The sequence below is a fragment of the Ixodes scapularis genome, unplaced genomic scaffold, assembly GCF_016920785.2.
Source record: "Ixodes scapularis isolate PalLabHiFi unplaced genomic scaffold, ASM1692078v2 PGA_scaffold3__209_contigs__length_174095766, whole genome shotgun sequence".
In the NCBI taxonomy this organism is placed as follows: domain Eukaryota; kingdom Metazoa; phylum Arthropoda; class Arachnida; order Ixodida; family Ixodidae; genus Ixodes; species Ixodes scapularis.
In genome coordinates, this window is record NW_024609868.1 from 29305961 (window position 1) to 29326656 (window position 20696).

The window sequence follows — 20696 nt, forward strand, 5'->3', positions numbered from 1 at the left end:
CATTCGAGGTAAATAGTACTTCCACTGCTTCGCTGAAAAAGCTCAATGCAGAGCATGAAGCATTCTTGAGGAACAACATTGCACTCCCATCCAGTGTCTCAGCTCAAATGGTGTTCAGCGTAGCAGTCGACATATTGAGTAAGAAATAACGCAAAATGTCTGAGGAGACTTTCGAGAGCCCGTGTTGCTCAAAATACTCAAGGTCATTAAATGGAACAGGTTGCAACGATAAGAACTTCATTGTGTAATACGCCAAAACAACAGGGACAAAAAACGAAGGGAGAACTAGACAGGACGCCTTATCCGATAAGAACTTGAATGACCCTCGTCCATTTATTTTCTGCTTGAGGACAATAACTTTAAAAGTAACGCCACGAAAGTAACGGATTACTTTTTGGGGTAACGGTCAGTTACTTTTATGAGAGGGTAATTGTAGTTGTAATAAATTACAATCTAGACTTGAGTAATTGTAAATGTAATTCCTTACTATTTTTCAGTAACGTGTCCAAGTCTGCATATACCTTGGCTGGTATACGACGGTCACGGCTCCTCTTGAACAGTAGGTATTCTTGGTTTTTGTGGCAGTTTTAACATCACCAAGATCGGTCGTTCAATGCCCTATGAAGCTTGGTCGGACAGGTAGCGCCATCTTATAGGGATTTCTCGCAACTCTCAGACGGCCTGCGCCTCGCAAGCAGACCCGATCTCGAGCACGAATTTCTGAGTGCCCTGCCGCAAACACTGACGCAGAGCTAATAGGGAGTTTTCGCAGACCGCGCTGCCCCCTCCGCTAAGCGTTCCGCAACGAATAAGTTGCTACTGCGCCTGCGCGCCGATAGCCTTGACTGTGGAGTTCCCGCTATCCTAGCGGGTTGCCGAGGGCTTTGCGGGACAGCGAAAACGATCTACGCAAACTCCCTAATATCCGCTCGTTCGCTGGCATAAACTGAAAAAGGCTGCCTTTTTTTTTTTTTTTTTTTGGCCACCAGCGCGCTGACCGTACTTACCGCCGAATTCAGAAACCTCCCTCAAACTACACTCAAACTGAAGGGCCCCTCCACTTCCTCGAGGAAGGCGCGAGGGCCGGCGCTGGCCAATCGCGAGGACGGATCTGCCGTCGCGATTGGCCAGGGCCGGCCCTCACGCCTTCCTCGAGGAAGTGGAGGGGCCCTTCAATTTGAGTGTAGTTTGAGTGAGGTTTCTGAATTCGGCGATAAGTCTCGCAATCGAGCTCGTACTCGCTGTTAGACGAAAGAGAAAATAATAAGCTGCTCGAAATTGAAACATGTGGAGATCTGAAGGCCGGATTCTCAAAGCGAACTTACGACGAAAAAAATGCGTACGACAAATTTGAGAGAAAATCCGTATTCTCGAAACGAAATTGTCGTAACTTTTGCGCAGGTTACGACAAAATCCTACGACAGCTCCGAAGCTGTCTTACGCACTTTCTACGATCAAATTAACATGGCCGACAACGTCGCTCAGTTGCTCGGTCGCGACGACCAACGGACATTTATTTTTCTACCTGCTCTTCTTGCGCGTCCCGGCTTCAAGCAGCAAGAAAAAAATGAAGAAGTACTTGAAACCGACCACGACGAACATGAACGCTGGATCCACAGACACCGGGAAAAGGCAACAAAGGCAACGATCCCACCGACCAAGCGAGCTCGGCAGAATATATAGGCCTAGCAGGCACTCCGACCCGTTCCGGCGCAGCATTACTCAGACGGTCCTTGGCCAAGACCGTCTGCCCACGACCGGCTGACTTGCTGAATGGAATATGCCCGCGCGACCCTTGTGGATCTCCCCGTATGAATAGTTTGACAGCTGAACTAAACTTCAGAGGTCAACCGATTCCCCTTATCATCTCGATCACCTTGTTTTCCGAGGCAGCGGTGACGAACCCTGTCGTCGAAAAGGGACTCCTCGATTCTATCTCCTTGTTTTGTGTGATATAGAGCTCAAATAAACGCCGTATGGATTACCTTCGCAACACGGTATGTACACTTTGTTATTAGTATGCCATTTTTAACTGTCGAGCTATATCAGTTTGTGGGAGCTACGCGATGCCGGTCCAACATTTCTTTGCCGAGTGTCACGTCAGTATCGAGTTGCAATCGAAGATCGGTCCCGAAGCGCTTACCGAAACGCAGTCTGAATCCAGCACTTCGATCAAACGCACGTGTCCGCTCCGGGTGTGAACAGGTATTTGCGTGACTCTTGCTGACGCTCTCGTAGTTCAAACGTATCTTTTTTAACGTCGGCTCACTCCTGCATTTCCGAGGCCGCGAGAGACGCCGCGGCGGTTTGTTTCCATCTACGTCGCTTTGCAAACGACTGGAACGGGGCTTTTACCAACGATGACAGTTGTGTTGACTTCGTAGCGATCGAGTTTGTAGCAGTCAACGAAGCTTTTATATCGTGTTAGCGTCGATATACCACTGCACGGGCACGAACCCCAGACAAGCGGTGGTGGAAAGGCCGCCCGTGTTTATGAGAATCAGCTTGAACACTAAACATTTACACACAGACAGGACAGGACATACACACAGCTGTCCATCAACAAGCGGTTAGCCTGTGTTTGTTATTAAAAATCCACGCGCTCCGAACTATGCCTCGCTCTCTAATTGGTTGTTCGTTTTGCCGAAGACGCCGTTGCCATACCAACAGCACCGGAAGTCATCGTTTCTCCGTAAGAGGTCGTAACTTTCCTCCTCTCACTTAAGAACGCGTGTGTGAATACCGTTCTAGATTCATAAAAAAATCTTTTACCTACGACAACTTAGCTACGAAGTTCGTAAAGTTACGATCATCGTAAGATGAGGCGAGAACGGTATTCACAAACGTGTTCTTAAGTGAGAGGAGGAAAGTTACGACCTCTTACGGAGAAACGATGACTTCCGGTGCTGTTGCTATGGCAACGGCGTCTTCGGCAAAACGAACAACCAATTAGAGAGCTAGGCATAGTTCGGAGCACGTGGATTTTTAATAACGAACACAGGCTAACCACTCGTTCATAGACAGCTGTGTGTATTTCCTGTCCTGTCTGTGTGTAAATGTGTAGTGTTCAAGCTGATTCTCACAAACACGGGCGACCTTTCCACCACCGCTTGTCTGGGGTTCGTGTCCGTGCAGTAGTATATCGACGCTAACACGATTTAAACGCTTCGTTGACTGCTACAAACTCGATCGCTACGAAGTCAACACAACTGTCATCGTTGGTAAAAGCCCCGTGCCAGTCGTTTGCAAAGCGACGTAGATGGAAACAAACCGCCGCGGCGTTTCTCGCGGCCTCCGAGATGTAGGAGTGCGCCGACGTTAAAAAAGATACGTTTGAACTACGAGAGTGTCAGCAAGAGTCACGCAAATACCTGTACACACTCGGAGCGGACGCGTGCGTTTGATCGAAGTGCTGGATTCAGACTGCGTTTCGGTAAGCGCTTTGGGACCGATCATCTACGATTGCAACTCGATACTGACGTGACACTCGGCAAAGAAAGGTTGGACCGGCATCACGTAGCTCCCACAAACTGATACAGCTCGACAGTTAAAAATGGCATACTAATAACAAAGTGTACATACCGTGTTGCGAAGGTAATCCATACGGCGTTTATTTGAGCTCCATATCACACAAAACAAGGAGATAGAATCGAGGAGTCCCTTTTCGACGACAGCGTTCGTCACCGCTGCCTCGGAAAACAAGGTGATCGAGATGATAAGGGGAATCGGTTGACCTCTGAAGTTTAGTTCAGCTATCAAACTATTCATACGGGGAGGGTCCAGAAGGGTCGCGCGGGCATATTCCATTCAGCAAGTCAGCCGGTCGTGGGCAGACGGTCTTGGCCAAGGACCGTCTGAGTAATGCTGCGCCGGAACGGGTCGGAGTGCCTGCTAGGCCTATATATTCTGCCGAGCTCGCTTGGTCGGTGGGATCGTTGCCTTTGTTGCCTTTTCCCGGTGTCTGTGGATCCAGCGTTCATGTTCGTCGTGGTCGGTTTCAAGTACTTCATTTTTTTCTTGCTGCTTGAAGTCGGGACGCTCAAGAAGAGCAGGTAGAAAAATAAATATCTGTTGGGTCGTCGCGACCGAGCAACTGAGCGACGTTGTCGGCCATGTTAATTTGATCGTAGAAAGTGCGTAAGACAGCTTCGGAGCTGTTGTAGGATTTTGTCGTAAACTGCGCAAAAGTTACGACAATTTCGTTTCGAGAATACGGATTTTCTCTCAAATTTGTCGTACGCATTTTTTTCGTCGTAAGTTCGCTTTGAGAATCCGGCCTCTGGCCTCTGGCTGCCCTCCCCCGCGCCGACCCTCCGGGCCCCAATAGACTACTTCCATAAAGCCCTGCATGCAACACGGTGCGCGTTGCAGTCTGGGAACTAGTTGGCCAGGGAGGAGAGTGGCATGGTTTCGGTTTCGATCGACACGCCAGCAAGAGATTACACACGAAGCGTGGACTATTAATAATGACCGTTATCTCATGCTTTCTGGTCCCGAGAACGTCATTTGTGGTCTCTAAACTAACTTAAATGGACAGATCTCGAAGCTTTAGCACAAGCCCGAGACGTATAGCTTGTGTTAACACATGCTTGTTGTATTTTTGTACTTGTGCCTTTCTGTCAGCGTTTCGAGGAATGTGGACGAGCCAGTGCTGGGAGTGTCGACGCTGCGAAGCTCGGGGATCTTGCTTACGGAAGAATCAACAAGCTGTAGCAACCAATAAGTATGCATACATCGAGCTCGCGCGTTTACATTAGTGTTGTTGATCAGGAAGTTTGTTTCGTGCGCCCATAAACGAAATATTACTTTTTGCAATTATTGTTTTCTTAATACGCTTGAGTACATGAGGTAAAACTCGGAGGCGCCACTGAAAAGCTAGATTATAACACACTTCTTATCTCTTAACTGTACTGACCCGCAGCACTGTACGAAGCGAAGTCCCCACCCACTTGCATTTTACTAATATTCAACATCGCGTATGCGCATAACGTTATCCTGCAATCGTGTAGGCACATCCGCACATACAAACCGTTTTAAGAAAGCAAAAGTCGAGCACTTGTGGGAAGAATGTCGCACCGTTCGCCAGAAGTACGCCTGACGAGCATGAACCCCTATGCGGTGCGCCAAGCGAACGAAATTATTCAAAGTGCATTGGACGGTTGCTAATTGGCATAATATTTCTTATGTGTCTGCTTTCTTCCTGCCTGGGTATGCCGAGATAATTTCAGACACACCGTTCAGGCACAGATCTTGGGCGTCAGTAAAAGCTCGTCCAAAAAGGCTTAGCGAGGAGTACGGGACGCTTGTTAGGGCCTCCGTCATAGCTAGCCGACCTCGGCGTTTGCGAAAACTTAATCTTCTATCAGCATAAAATTTGAGTGGGAGATATATGATGACACGAGGAAGACACCATAGTAACTTTGGTGCAGTAGTGAGGTCGAATTTATTGCGTTTCCTTAAAAGTTCATGCGTCAACGCTGGGCTCAACTTTGATACTCCTGAGAGGATGTGGCTTGCTTCGCCCAATGAAGCAACAAGAAGCGGACGTTTGGCAAACAAAATACGTGTAAGGCTCCAGGTGATCAAATTTCAGTTGTAGTTCATTGGTACTAGATGGGATTACTGAAATTGAACTCAAAGGTAAGCTGACTAAGCCACGTCTTACTACGTTTGCATATACGCACTCATAATATCCGGTGTTTCGGGAAGCAAGGAAAGTGCCCCGGTCTTCGTTTTGTATCGCTCGAAAATGGGTGTACTGTACGTTCGTAAAAAGTCAGATAATCGAAAACGCAAGCAGCGCGTTCGGTCGCGGCGCGATAGCATGAGATGGAGCTGCTCAGTCGAAACCGAAACTGAGTGGCCAACTAGTTCCCAGAGTGCACTGCGTAGTATTTCGCCGCGATGGGGCGCGTCGGTTTTGGAAGAAGTCCATTTCCGGCAACTCGGACTCGATGCCTCCGAGATATGTCATGCCTCGGGGGAGCGGCGGTGACCTCGCGCAGCACAAGGTCCGGCTGGACCACTCCCCTAAGCCAACTGACGTCACGGGACTGGCTTCCCAGGAAAAGGGGCGAAGGCTTGAAAGGGGAAAGCCGCACAAAAGAAGGCTCTCTTGGACGGCAGCGCTCTTGAACGGTGACGCTCGCTCTCTTGCTGCCGACTTGAGGATCAACGAGTCACGGAGGCGAGCTCGGACGGCGGTGGACGCTGGCGCGGGGAGTGCGGGCACTACGTCGAGTGGCGGACTCGATAAACGGACCGGACAGCGACCCTGGACGACGACGTCCCCATGACGCGGTGTGAATGACCACCGCTGGGACTAGGAGAAGCTGCAGTGGCAGCGGACTTTCCCCCGGCATCGCTGATGACCGTTCCCCGATCCCGAGACTCCCCGAGGCAATGAGTGAGTGTATAAACCCTTTGCTGAGAGCGAAGCATTGCAGTGTCATATTCATCCGGGAACAGGGTCTGTGAGTACCGGAGCTAGAAGCCCGCAAACACCAGCACGGAAGCTCATGGCCGGAAGTCCCATGACTACGTCCGACGAAGCTTTTTGTATTGGTTTTCTTTTTTTTTTTTTCTTTTTTCGACGCGTGAAGCAGACGACAAAGTTGCGTGAACCGTTTGTCGTGCGATTATTTCGCACTTCTTTCCGCTCGACGTTCTGCGCTTGAAGATCGATTGGCCGGTATCAGGAACGACGGCTCCGAAGTAGCGGCCCCACGTCCGTCGCATCGTTGGTCTGTCGTGCGCCGCCATTGCGTCGTCCAGCCCGCGCTATGCCCGCGATACGTCGCCATATTAAAAGCTTTAAGCAAACCGTTACCGTGTTCCGCGTACCGCACAACCGGTCCCTTTGACGCATGAGTTTAAGGGGTAACTGCAAAGAAAAAAAAAGTGTTTTTTTAAACAGCCTAATTGGGACAACCATGTCACAAAACAAATATTCCGCGAAAAAACTAACTTTTTCTAGCAATATTTAAGACACAGACGTAATTTAGTCGGGGTTGCAACTTCTCCACATTCGAAACTCCCGCTCTTTCGACGCGCGCGGAGTGGTTATAATACGTGACGTGGCGTATAGCAGCCACTCCGTGACGTATAATACCAACTTTGTGGCGCGCGATTTAAAATGGACGAAATAGCTGCAAACTAAGATCGGTCTCGCGCAATAAATATTGCTGTAGAAAAGTTTGTTCTTGGCGGAAAAATTGTTTTGTGACATGCTTGTCCCAATCAGGCTGTTTAACAATAATAATAATGTTTATTTTTCCATCAAGCACAAGTACATGATGGAAGGGGACAGAGAAAAAAAAGCTGCATTTGTGCAGCTTGACGAGTCCTTTTTTTTTTTTTTTTCTTTGCAGTTACCCTTTAAGCGCGCGCCCGGTGATGCCGTGACTGCAGAGCGTGCGCTTAAAGGCATGGTTCGAAGGCTCCGTTAGTGCGGTACGCGAAACACTGTAACGGTTTGCTAGAAGACCCCCAGTGACGTCTAGATGTAGTTCCTGTAATCTGTGTACGCTTTTTTTTTTTTTTTTTGACAGAACATTTGCAGTTTTTTTTAGAAACCACAAAAATAGCGTTTGTATATTTTTTTTATAATATTGCATGTGTGACTAAGATTACCGACGACTTTGAATACATTTCGTACACAGTTTGAAGGCCAGGTCGCCATGGAAAAGAGAGTGAGCGCGACTGTAACCGGCCAATTCTCGACCTGCTGTTTTCGGGCGGAAAGAAAGCGAATTTCGAGCCGCAAATTGTGTTCTCGTTAGTTGGGCTTTCATAGACCGACACGCGGGCTTGACGTCACGGAGCTGCGGCGGCGCTCCAATCGCGCCTGAGCCGGGGGGTGTGGGCAAAAGCGCGCATGTTTCGCCTGGGCGTCATAGCATTTCAGCATGCCGCGAAGCTGTGTTGCCGTTAATTGCGCCAAAATGTACAAGAAAAGCAGCGGAGTGAGTTTCCACAAGTTCCCGGCAGACTCTGAAAGGCATAGAAGGTGGATAATATCCGTGGATCGAAAAGTATGGTCGCCTCGCGCGAACGACCGTTTGTGCGGCAAACACTTTCTTGAAGACAAGTGCGGCTTCCATTTCAATCTCCGTCCCGAGGCTTGCTTATGTGCAGGGAAACCGTTGTCTGATCGAGACCTCCCGGATTTTGTTCCCATGGTGTTCGCGCACAAAGCACGTGCCGGCCAAGCGCTCATCGGAGGCTCGTTATGCCCGTGCTACCCAGCAGAAGGGGAACGGCGACAGAACCGCAGCGTTGTAGGCGTTACCGAAAAAAGTAACGAAATACGTTACTCGTTACTTGCAAATAAAAGGTACGCGTTACTGAACTACGTTACCTAAAAATAGAAGGAACGCGTTACCGCTACCGATAAAAAGTAACGCACGTTACTTCTGTTCTGCGTTACTTTTTTTTAAATTAGGATTTAACACATTTTACGGTTTTGACGATACAGGTAATATATCAAGAAACATTACGTTCATGCAGAAACTGAACATAATTACTTTATCTTTTTTTACGGTTTCACCTAAATACTTACGAGAAAAAACGCAAAGAAAATCATGGCTTGACGCCTAAAACACGTAAAAAATTGAAGTGTACTTTCTTTAAGACTTAGGAAGTAATAACGAGTAACGTAACTACGTTACTTGAAATAGTAACATAAATACGTTACCCGTTACTGTGTCGAAAACGTAACGAGTGCGTTACTACGTAACTGAAAAAAGTAACGCGTTACCAACAACGCCGTTAGTTGTAACCTGTTACCGCCAAGACTGCAGAACGGACAAAGCGTTACTGCTTGTCATGCCTTGTGGTCATGAGGGCAGGGAAAATATCATACCTTGACTTGAAGACGCTGTGTGTATTTAATCAATTAATGAATACACGCACTTCCGCGGACCCACAGGCTGCTGATCCCGCCGGCAGTGCGGAAACAAACTCGAATTAATCGTAGACCTCAAGAGACGTGTACGCCTGCACCGTGTCGGCCGTGAAGTGGCTTGGCGAAAAAACTAAATAAAAGACGACGTGAGCCATCGACGTTGGTGACAGCAACTTTACGTCGGAAGTCCAGCAGGTCTTGTTCATACGGCGTACGGATCCTCGTAGTCAACGCCGTCCACGCACAGTTTGTTTCGATACCGCTGCCGTTCAGGCTCGGGCAACGAGCTCAAATAGTCGGGCATAGCATACGACATACGTTGTGAGGAAATACGACGCACAAATAAAGATACAAGCGTCCCTACAACGTCAACAACATGAGCGCACGCCATAGAGCGCAATGGCGAAAACACGGAGAGCCGGGCTGCTTTTGCCCACATAGCTACCGCGCATGCGCGGCCTTCCGGCCGTGTTGGTAAACAGAGCCCTTCCGCGTGTCGGTCTATAGGTTATGTTCCGTGTCCCTTTGTGAGCGACTGGCGTGAGATGTGCACAGAAAGGCACCCTTACAAAGTTAGCTATAGCGCCCTAGATGCATGTCCGTCTCGCCAAAAAAAAAAAAAATATCGCTTGCACCCGTTGTCACGCTGCAACATTCGTTCGACGAAACTGCTGCGGTGTCAACAAACAGTTTTAGTGGACCGTACGCTAAGGCTTTGCATAAGCAGAGACAGTGCGAGTCGAGAGTGCGCATGCGCAGAACGCAGTAGAAGGCCTAGCGTACTGAGTATGCACGCAACGCTGGGGATTTAGCGTTGCACGCTAGCGGGCTTTGTGGGAAGCTCTCAAAAGATATCGGGGCCCGCGAGAGCACCTGTTTCAAGATGGCGATTACCTCGACTGGCACAGCAAGGGCGACGTGGTACTCACGAAGTTCACTGTTGCTTAAAATAGCGCGGTATACGTCTCGGCAATTTTTTCCGGGACGTATACCGCGGCCGAATAAGATCGCCGTGCAGCTGAAGGAGTGCATCGTGAAAATGTTCACCGCTCGTAATATGCGTGAACGCTGCGATCTGCTCAATGCTAAGCCTCTTCGCGCAGTTCATCGCCGACGGACGAACGGCTCTTCGAAAAATCGCCGAAGTCGTCGCTGCGGATTGGACATCCCTGTGGTCATGAATTTCTTTCTGCGATAGCATTGATAAAAGGTGCCGTTTGCACGAAATGATTGACGCAGGCTCCGTGATCGAATTTGGCTACGCACTCGTATTCAGCCTCCATACCCCGCAGAAAAGCCCGGCCAGGAAAAACCAGGCAGCTGTGGCTTAGTTCAATATGAAATAAAGTGATGGAAATATTTTCATTTTCAATATTTCTCTGGAGCTGCATAATGGCGCTATATACACGCGGAATTCTACGGCTCTGGCATATTGAATCAGCAAATCAGCAAAGATCACGCGAGATATTCATTGGGCACCATAACGCAAATATAAAATCGGTCCGAGGAGGTCGTTTTTAGCTTACGCTGGACTATTCCGTATTGCGTACGCAAGAGCCAGAAACGTTATACTAAAACTGTCTAATAAAATGCATGGCGTAAACAGGAAATATGATGTTGTCGAATATTGCTGCTTTAACTAATAAGTTGATTGGATGCAGTGGCAGCGACATGAGTCTCATGCTGCGTTTCTGCATTTCGCAGGCGACCCTGGCGTTTTTCCTGCTCTGGTCGTTACCCTGGGCTTCTGCTTCGACCGGCATCTCGGTTCCGCTGATACCATCGTCGGAGTGCAACAGCCACGTGTGCCTCTTCAGCTGTTTCACCTTAGATCGGCCGTCTCGGATGCTCCCAATTTTCGGCACAACGGCGTCAACAGCAGCGACATCAGTTCCCGCACCCCCCTTAAACAGCTTGCTACACTGTAAAAAATCTTTCGTAGAAAAAACGAGAAAATGCTTGGCAGCTCTATTAAGAGGGGATGCTCATTAAAATAACGCACCCCCATATTCAGAAAATATGTGAAAAGGGACGTTAATGCAAGGATACCCATTTTTTCAAAATACGAGGATGCTCGTTAAACTTATGTGTACACATCATTTTAATGAGCATCCTTATACTCTGAAAAAATGGGTATTATAACATTAATCTAACGTGCCCCCATATTTTGAAAAAATGTAAAAAAAAGTCGTTAATATGACAATACTCATTCTTCCGAAGTATAAGGATGCCCATTAAAATTATGCATGCACATAATTTTAACAAGCAACCTTGCACTTCGGTAAAATGGGTACCGTTGCATTGACGACATCTTTTTTCACATATTTTCACAATATGGGGGCACATTAGCATTTTAATGGGCAACCCCTCTTAATAGAGCTGCCAAGCATTTCATCATTTCTTTTTTACAAAATATTTGTTTCTACATCTCTTTTTAGCTGAGGCACTGAAGTAGCTCATGTTCTGCTGTCCAATATTTTTCACTTACACAAGTTTCTGTGCAATGATATTCTGAAATATAACTTCAGGGTCATTGATGCACCTGGAAACGTGAGCCATATACTATGGGGATTGCAATGCAATGCAATAGTGAATTCATGCACTTTGGAGCAGCTCTGCTGCTTTGTCTAAAATGAAGAGAAAATAATTGGCACAGAAACTTTAACTTCAAAATAGGTGAGATAGGGTGCAGCAAAACAGCAACTAGCTACAGTGTTTCTCATGTGATGCACCTGCAGACACAGCTGTGAGCTGCTAAAATCTGTTGCAAGCCAAGAATAATAGGTAAGTGGAGGGAAGGAAACCACCATTGCACCATGATTGGTTGTTTTCTCCTCCCCACTCCCCTGCTCTCCAGCCTCCGCTCTGCTGATGTTGAAAGAGTGACGGGCTCTGTGGGAGGGGCTTGCTCTTGCTGTTCTAGAGTTGGAACAGACCAGAGCGACCTGGAGGTTTTCGAAAGTGCAGCTCAAGCTGGCCGGATCATATTAAGGCATCATATCGGCAGCAAATTCTCGCAACATAAACACCCTTGAGAAAGGGTTCAGAATTGAGACAGCAGTGAAAATGCAAAATAGTTTGGTCGGTTGTTTGTAAATTATTTTTCTTTAGCTCTTTGTAGCTGTTTTCTTCGAGCTTATTTTAAACAACAAAAAACGAGGGAAATTGTAATAGCTCTTTATTATATCTAAAATTCGTTTATGGGTACTTCTTCCGAGGTGTAGGGCTATCTCAATGCTCCCTGCATATGCAAAAGAAAGATGTATATAGTCATAAGCTAAGCACAAGGCTGTCGAAACAATTCAAAACAAGGTGAGCCTGACATGCACACAATACAAATAATCCTGCTCGATCTGCAAAGAGAGACCAGCTCACCTTGATGAAAACAACTGGTCTGGACCATAAGGGAAGGCCAGCACATCTCGGCGCCTAGTGTTTTCCTCCGAGGAGACCTGCGCTTATCACAGAAAATGTAGTTTTAGTTGAAAACCAATTGACATTGCAGGAGAGAGGCATGAAATATCTGATACAGCAAGTAATGTCCGTGACAAATAGAACACAGACCACAGCTCACTTCCAGTAAAACACCGTGCCTTGGGCCTCAGGCAATTAACGAAACAAAAACTTGTCTACGCTCCATCTTGCGCTTTACGTGCAGAAAACCTGCAATTGCTAAGGAAAATGCAGATTTAGTTGAAAACCAACTAACATTTCAGAAGAGAAGAAAAATCTAGGGCAGCAAATAATGTCTGTGACAAATAAGGCGGGTAGGAGACCATAGCTCACCTTCAATAAAACAATGTGCCTGGGCCAGTTAAAAAAAAGAACATTTTGTTCAGACCCCAGTCTACGCTTTCATCTGAAGAAACCTGCGCTTAACAGGAAAATGCAGTTTTAGTTGAAAACCAATTGATATTTCAGAAGACGAGCAAGATAAAACCTGATGTGGCTATAATGTCTGTGATGAATAAAACACAGACCACTTGTAACGGGACCATAGCTCACCTTCAGTAAAACTCCATGCCTTGGACGATTAAAAAAACAAAAAACTTGTCCACGCTCCATCTTGCGCTTTACGTGCAGAAAACCTGCAATTGCCAGGGAAAATGCAGATTTAGTTGAAAACCAACTGACATTTCAGAAGAGAAGAAAAATCTAGGGCAGCAAATAATGTCTGTGACAAGTAAGGCCGGTAGGAGACCATAGCATCACCTTCAATAAAACAATGTGCCTGGGCCAGTTAAAAAAAATAACATTTTGTTCAGACCCCAGTCTACGCTTTCATCTGAAGAAACCTGCGCTTAACAGGAAAATGCAGTTTTAGTTGAAAACCAATTGATATTTCAGAAGACGAGCAAGATAAAACCTGATGTGGCTATAATGTCTGTGATGAATAAAACACAGACCACTTGTAACGGGACCATAGCTCACCTTCAGTAAAACTCCATGCCTTGGACGATTAAAAAAACAAAAAAAACTTGTCCACGCTCCATCTTGCGCTTTACGTGCAGAAAACCTGCAATTGCCAGGGAAAATGCAGATTTAGTTGAAAACCAACTGACATTTCAGAAGAGAAGAAAAATCTAGGGCAGCAAATAATGTCTGTGACAAGTAAGGCCGGTAGGAGACCATAGCTCACCTTCAATAAAGCAATGTGCCTGGGCCAGTTAAAAAAAAAGAACATTTTGTTCAGACCCCAGTCTACGCTTTCATCTGAAGAAACCTGCGCTTAACAGGAAAATGCAGTTTTAGTTGAAAACCAATTGATATTTCAGAAGACGAGCAAGATAAAACCTGATGTGGCTATAATGTCTGTGATGAATAAAACACAGACCACTTGTAACGGGACCATAGCTCACTTTCAGTAAAACTCCATGCCTTGGACGATTAAGAAAACAAAAAAACTTGTCCACGCTCCATCTTGCGCTTTACGTGCAGAAAACCTACAGTTGCCAGGGAAAAATGCAGATTTAGTTGACAACCAACTGACATTTCAGAAGATAAACCTAGTGCAGCGAATAATGTCTGTCACGAATAAGGCACAGACACTTAAAGAAGAACATAGCTCACCCTCAATAAAACAATGTGCCCGGGCCGTTTAAAAAAAAAATAACAGCTTGTCCGGACCCCAGCTTACGCTCTCGTCTGAGGAAACCTGCGCTTGTCAGGCAAAATGGAGTTAAAGTTGATGTTGCACAAGAGGAGCAAGACAAAACCTGATGCAGTGAATGTCTGACGAATAAAACATGGACCACTTGTAACGGGACCATAGCTCACCTTCAGTAAAACTCCATGTCTTCGACGATTAAAACAACAAAAAACTTGTCCACGCTCCATCTTGCGCTTTACGTGCAGAAAACCTGCAATTGCCGGGGAATATTCAGATTTAGTTGAAAACCAATTGACATTTCAGAAGAGAAGAAAAATCTAGTGCAGCGAATAATGTCTGTGATGAATAAGGAACAGACACTTCGAGAAGACCATAGTTTACCTTCAATAAAAACGATGTGCCCGGACCCGTTAAAAAAAGAATGACTTGACAGAACCCCAGCCTACGCTTTCATCTGAGGAAGCCTGCACTTATCAGGGAAAATGCAGTTTTAGTTGATAACTAATTGACATTACAGAACAGAGGCATAAAAAAACAACTGATGTGCTGAATAATGTCTATGACGAATAAAACAAAGACCACTGTTAAAGAGACCATAGCTCACCTCCAGTAAAACACTGCTTTGGTCAGTTGAAAAGAGAAGACTTGTCAACGCCCCATCTTGTGCTTCTCTCCGAGGAAACCTGCGCTTGTCTGAGAAAATGCAGTTTTCGTTGATCCCAACACCTCAAGGCCAGGTATTGTGTTCTAGGATCTTTTAGAAATCATCCGCAAATTACAACAAGTCACATATGCTACAGGTGAAAACGAGACTATTTTAAGACTACTAGGGCAACATATGAAACCTGCCCACTGAACCACTCTAAAAATATGGCATATAAAAAGTAATCAGGTTGATGATACATATAAACTATGAAAAACAAAAAAAAGTCTTCCAATTTTTAAACACTCTACAGCGAGAACCAAAGGGAATCTAACCTATCTTCGCGAGAAGCGGCACTGTAATTTGTGACGTATCGTAAAATACCGGGCAAGCGCCCACTCAATATTTAGACATAATCGCAAAAAAATGGGAGATGGGCGCTTTTCCGGTTATTAATTTTACATTTCAACGTACTGCGCAGACTTTCTCAGATATTACAAATTTGGGAATGGGCACTTAGTGGAGAGTGGGCGGATGCACGGTATTCTACGGTTTGTTCAGCTAGGTGGTGGATTTTTTTTGTAAAAATTTCGAAGGAGAAACTTGCCCCGGTCAAATGTTACAAATAAATACAATAGGTTTCCTATGGACAGACATGGGATTAAGGCTGTCTCAGGTGGAAGTTTAAAAACGCGGTTGAGGGGCACTAAACCATATACAAGACAAACTGGGTGATGAGAGCGAAGTAATAAGTGTCTTCGTTCCTACCTTCAATGTTTGAGCTAATTCGAACGTCCCATTGGCCCACAACATTTTCAAGCTCCAATCTGAATAAGCTCAAAACCATGTTGGCCTATAACAAATATATTGTTTTTATTTGTAACTCTTTGCTGAGGTAAGTGTTTTCTTTGGTACTATTTTAACAAAACAAATCCACAACCTAGCTGAACCTACGTCACAAACCACACTACCGTAGCAAGCGAGACTGATTTTTGGGGGGTGGTCAAGTCCGCTAGCGCACACCACATCGGAGCATGTGGAGCGGGAGCTCGCACTGCAGAACTTAGGGATCCTGGGTTAAGTCCCCACACATGCTCATTTGAACTGAATGAGCATCGTACCAGCATGCGGTCGTGTCTCACTACTGCGTGTGCTTGTTAAAGACCGCAGGCTAGCGGTTGTACAGCACTGGCTAAATCGTTCATCTACAGCGAGTTATTTGTCACAACTTAGAAATAGCTGACTAACTACACGCTGTATAACTATCCACATAACCCCAATTATTTTTACTGATTTTTGCGATGTATATAAATTTGTAGGTTAGATTCCTTTGGCCCTCGCTGTAACAATTAAAACATAGATTAACAAATATTTTTGTAAATTTACAAGGACCTCAAGATTCTAATGGTATAGGCGGCGGTACACGAGCCTTCATTGTACCTAATATAAATAATATATATAAAATCAAGTTATCTCATCTGTCTATCATTTTAATTCCATCTAGTACTATAAATAAAACACTGTCTCTTTAATTTATGCTGCAGGGCTGCCGCATATGTCCTTGCTTTTTCTTTTATATTGTGTACCATTTGTAAGAACTGAAGGCAGTACAGGAACTTTTAGAAACATTTTCGCCTTTAGTCTCGTATCCCCATCGGTCAAATTAGAAAAAGAAAATCGAATTAAAGGAATTCTTTTCGAGCGCAGCTCTTGGGCGCCCATTACCGGCTTCAGCGGCGTCGGCGTTGCCGTAACTGCGCGGTGCATTATAAGACCGCTCCCATCATGCAACACGTGGGGAGGAGGACGAGGGGAGGAGGAGGGGAAGAGGAGAAGAGAAGAGAAGGGAAGAGGGATGAGGAGCAGAGGAGGGACAGGGAGGAGCAGGAGAGGAGGAAGGGTATACCCTCACCTCTTCCTCCTCAAGAGCTATGCTCTAATTCGGCGTTACGGGGTGTTGTAAACGTCTTTTTCTTTTTTTGATCCGATAAAACAAATTTTTATCTGTAATAGCAAAAATCAAGCATCACAAAATATAAGAGGGAAAGACGAAAATAGAAAACACACCATTAGAGTGAACCAATCTTGTTCAGCAGGCCTAGAATTCTGGCTGGGATTCCATTGACCTTGTTGTGACCACGGGAGCTGGACTTGCTACCTTTAGATGGGTTTACCTGGACAAAATGCCTGTATAACAGGTCAAAGAAACGCACGTCAATTGAACATGAACAACTCACATTTTTGGGTGAAAGATGTCGAGATGTCCTTGTGCGTGTTTATACAGCCTGCCTTTGGGCTGACTTTCACATGTCGGTGGCTGGTTCAGACTGCGCAGCAAAATATCTCGTGCAGTATGGCTGCTAACCCGAGGCCTTTAGAGCCAACATGCAGTAGTGATACACGAACAGATGCCAGTATAATGCCTATCAAGATTAGAACAGGTGAGGCGCTAGTCCGACTGTGGATTCCTGGACTCTGCAGTGCGAGGTCTAGGTCCACATGTTCAGGGTCCCGGTGCCCTAGCATAATCGACCACCAGTCCTGCCATGAACAAACACTGAATTCTGACATATCTGTACCTCTGAAGGAACTCCAGCGTGTACGAGGCCTCCTTTGGGTACTTGATGTTGAAGACGAAATAAGCTCCCAGGCGCGAGCAGAGAGCGACCTCGAGACTGCTTGCCTCAAACACAAGCACCCTGTCAACAACCAGCGCAATCTGGAGAGGGTCATCTAGAAGCGTAGAACCTAAGTAAAAAAAAAAGCAAGAGGTGATGATCATCAAACCTACATGTTACAGATGTAGTTAATTTATTGCAATCATAACGGTTCAAATGGATGACAGAAAGGACATTGCAATGAGGTAAACTAGGAAATATGGATGCTCTGCATTGCAATACAGTACAAGCTCGTTACAACAGATCTTGTTGCAGCAGAAACTTGGATACAACATACTGATTTGTGAAGCTCAGTTGGTTTTCCTATTTGTACCACTGATTCAACTTCCTATCTGAATAATACATAATCCTTTTTTACAACAGAGCGAAATAGTTGTCAAAACCAGGGCTCGGCGATATCAAAGATGCATGTATCTCCAATACTAACTTCAGAGACAGTCGAGTACCTTGTATCTGGTACTGCCTGCCAGGAAAAAATGTATCAATGTATCAGTACCTAATACCCATTTTTACAGTATCGAGTATTTTGAAGATACCCAATAGTTAAGAAATTAGCATTAACTTTTAAAGCTCACTTCCAGTTCATTTTCTTTCTGGCAAAACCAGGCTATCCTTCTTTCTATTTTGTGAGCTGTACATGCAAATTGCACAATTTTTTTTTTTGGAACTGTGGGAACAGGTCAGGAAACACCTTCTGTAACAGGGCAGACAGACAACACCGGCATCTTTGTTGAACTGAGATCTCCTTAGTTGAAGGCTGATAAGTGGACTAATGCAATGCAATATATCATCATTAGAGGGTTTTAGTAAGCCGGATTTTCAGTCCTAAAGTGATACCCACTAAAGAAACATGTTTAAGGGCAATAGAAAGGTATCGTCATCGGGATTAACAAAACGGTCTATAAAAATTTCAAGATCTCTGCTAAGCGTGCCTTTGAGCTCGGCAGAGAGCTACCGAGGCAATCGTGGCCAGTAGCATTTGACCTCTTTCTTTCCTGGTTCCCTGCCCTCCTCATTTCCACCTCTCCCTATCCCTCGTTTACCCTCGTCACTCCCATCCCCTTGTCTTCCTCCTCTCTCCCTTTTTGGCTGTGCGTTTGTCAAGGTAAAAGGTGACCCTGACCTTGGACCCTTGACCTCTCCTCCTCCTGTGTCCCCCATCCCTTCTAGCTCCCCTCCCTTCTCCCTTTCATTCCCTCGTCTCCTCCTCTTTGCTCCTCCTCTTCCTTCTCCTCTAAATCCCTCTTCCTTCCCACTCAGCCATCCACCTCACCCTCCTTCCCCTTCATTCCTTCTTCCCCCTCCTCCTCACTCCCTTGTGTGATTATGTGTTTGTGCAATCGTGGACTTAGACCGATATCTCTCGATTTCCTCCACTCCATCAATTCGCCTCCTAACCCAGAATCGTTAAGAATTTCTTTATAAATAACACAATCGTCAACATAGAGGCCTATGAAAGAGGAGATACGTGCAGGACGGTTGTTAATATAAATAAAAAATAAGTCGGCCGAGTACGGTACCTTGTTGGACTCCGCAGCTAACATGCAAAGCTAACAAACGTTTATGAAAAATATCGATACCAGAACCCATAAAATCCAGGTGAGAAATGTTTATAATCAATGTAAATTAATCAGGTTTCCTGCTTTCCAAATACTTGCGATGGGATTTCAGCTATGTATCGAAGCATCTAGGATACTGCATGGAGTATTTATATCAAAGATGGACTTTGCGTCTGTATCTTGTATCAGTACCTAAATGTAATTTTCCATGGTGTCAAGTATACTATCGAAAGCCCAGCCCTGGTCAATAACAAGGGCCATTATAACGAGCTTAGACAGTACTTGCACTTCTTTCACAATTTTCTTAATTATCTAAAAATTAAAAGGCAGCGCAAAGCTATCTCACCAAGGATTGCAAGGTGAGGTGTATCTGGGCAGGAGCCAAGAACACTGGCAGCTGTTGAGTGCTATAATTAATACAAAAATCAAGAATATTTAATGGTGTACTTGTTATTGATAAGAAAACAGATACTTTCATGGTAAAAAATTGGTCAGCAAGGCTGAGAATTCAGAAATTAAATTAATAAACTTTTTGCAGCTAATATTTAAATGCCATGAACAATATTGTGCGTGGTATTATGCACTTCACACAAGGAATTGCAGTCAACAAAGCAGATGATCACTGCCTCACAGAGTTGACCTCTGCAATTGATTGCATACATTTATGAATAACTAAACAAGTTCATGGAATAAGATTACCAAGCTCACCGGGTGAAATGAGATGAGAGCCTCTGGATTCTCGTCGAAGTAGGTAGTCAGGAGCTGAAGAACAAAGGCGTAGCGTGGTGGCGCTTGTCCATTGCAGTCCAAAGTTTTCTGGATTGTCTGGAGGAGGGACCTTGACTGAGGCTTCCAGGCTCTCCACATATGACATCAAAGAGCTGATTTCCTTTCGACGTCAGCTCAGTGGTGAAGGCAGTGTGGTAGGAAAACTCAAGGAGTGTATCAACATGAACGAAGAGGTGAGACCAAGACTCCGCAATTTCAAGGAGTGTTTGCTGCATGGAGTTGATGTGCCTCCTCTGCAGTGCGTAGGTTTTCTTCATAGTAGAGGAGATCTCCTCTAAATTGGTGGCTTTGCACAGCTGCTGCCTCATTACCTCTAGATCGTCCCACGTGTATGGCGCACAGTCTGGCTCCCATGCCACGCAACCGTGGGAGTCTGTTTGTCTGCCTTGCTTAGATGATGTCACTTCTGGTTCGTCATCTTCAGTTCTTCCCGGCCCTCGTTTTGCAGCATTGTGTGGCCGACGCCTGTTATCCATCTATACAGCAAGTTGTCGTGTTCAAGATGACGTAACGTCACCAATAATATTTCCTGTCGACATCACGTCAGCAAAGGAGTGTGGGTATCTTGCCACAACCAGGGAGGCAATCTTGCTTACTTCTTTGATTTTGGGTTTCGGATCATGCACTGCGATTGCTTCTCCCAGGAGTTTGACCATCTTTCGTCTTAGGTAAGGCTCTGGCACCTTCTCCTCTTGGCAGGTTCGTACCAGATCTGCAGGCATTGCGCCCCAATCCACTTCAAAAGAACTCGCCCAGCGGTCCTTCGAAGCCCTCTCTTGTGATGCACGGTGAGCCGTGGCTGCCGCTGGGTTTGTCGGTGTTGAAGCAGCTGACGTTGAGGGAAGTGCACAGTTTTCAGTTTGTGGTTGGGAACCAGATTTTATGAGATGTAAAAGCTTCCTGATATGCAAGGTCTTGGGGAAAGGCTTTAAGTCCTGTTCTTCCAAGTATAGAAGGTATTTTGCTGTACTGTATCCCTCCTCCACAAGGTGGGTCACCAGTGCGTCGAAAT

At 45.7% G+C, this 20696-nt stretch overlaps 1 long non-coding RNA gene and 1 pseudogene across 1 annotated transcript; both read right to left on the minus strand.

Annotated features, from left to right (window-relative positions):
• Nucleotides 1-12042: 12042 nt before the first annotated feature.
• LOC121837040 lies at nt 12043-12536 on the minus strand. The gene is made up of 3 exons (XR_006078071.1): nt 12480-12536; nt 12281-12362; nt 12043-12146 (listed from the first exon to the last, which is right to left on the minus strand). It is a non-coding gene; the product is annotated as an uncharacterized LOC121837040 (long non-coding RNA).
• A 4191-nt stretch (nt 12537-16727) lies between these two features.
• Nucleotides 16728-20456, minus strand: LOC121837041 (annotated as a pseudogene).
• Between the last annotated feature and the right edge of the window lie 240 nt (nt 20457-20696).